This window comes from Propithecus coquereli, unplaced genomic scaffold (assembly GCF_000956105.1).
Source record: "Propithecus coquereli isolate 6110/MARCELLA unplaced genomic scaffold, Pcoq_1.0 Scaffold32, whole genome shotgun sequence".
Lineage (NCBI taxonomy): Eukaryota > Metazoa > Chordata > Mammalia > Primates > Indriidae > Propithecus > Propithecus coquereli.
This window is the reverse complement of record NW_012148841.1, coordinates 10,199,404-10,199,788: the sequence shown is the minus strand read 5'-3', so window position 1 is coordinate 10,199,788 and position 385 is coordinate 10,199,404.

Sequence of the window (385 nt, the reverse complement as noted above, 5' to 3'; positions counted from 1 at the left end):
TCTGTTACACTAGCCCCTTAAATCTCCATGTACCCACACAGGAGCTATTAGTCCTCTCCTATGTAATGGAAATGAAGTCTCATTGAAACAAGGTCATTTAGAAAGAACAGTTTCTCTGTACAGGCTCTGAAATGGCTGACCTTGAATCTTGTTCATTAAGATGATCATAAAAAGATAATTTTATATTTTTGATTATTTGGGTTATCATGGAAAAAGAATAAAATGGAGAGCCCATTTAATATCATGGTATGTTCCTCAAAAATTTATCAAAGAAAAAATTTTAAATGCCAAAAAATCTTATTCAACCTCTAAATAAGCAGATGAAGGCAAATTAAAATTTCTCACCTATCAACGTGGAAAACATTTTAAAAATCATAATAAATGA